This window comes from Penaeus monodon, chromosome 28 (assembly GCF_015228065.2).
Source record: "Penaeus monodon isolate SGIC_2016 chromosome 28, NSTDA_Pmon_1, whole genome shotgun sequence".
Taxonomy (NCBI): domain Eukaryota; kingdom Metazoa; phylum Arthropoda; class Malacostraca; order Decapoda; family Penaeidae; genus Penaeus; species Penaeus monodon.
In genome coordinates this window covers 31,253,096-31,253,396 of record NC_051413.1, presented here as the reverse complement: position 1 = coordinate 31,253,396, position 301 = coordinate 31,253,096, and positions in this window count along the sequence as shown.

The following is a 301-nucleotide window of genomic DNA, read 5'->3' as shown; positions in this document are numbered from 1 at the left end:
GCGACTGCCTTTCTCATCCAGAAATATCTCGATGTTACTGACAAACATTAACTGGAACGTAGTTAAGAGTAAAGAGAAATATATATATATTATCTACAGGCATGAAGGTTGTTTTGTGGTTTTAGCTAAAAAAAAGTATTTTCAAAATACGTACTTTAAAGAGAGAATTAAGGCGTTCCTCGTAGTTTTTGATGTGGAACGATTAGCAGCAAATTTATCTTGGTATGCAAATGGGTCATGCTTTGTTAACCTTGGAAGGTGCGGAGTATTTATACTAAGGGAGTTTTTTTCATGTGAAACT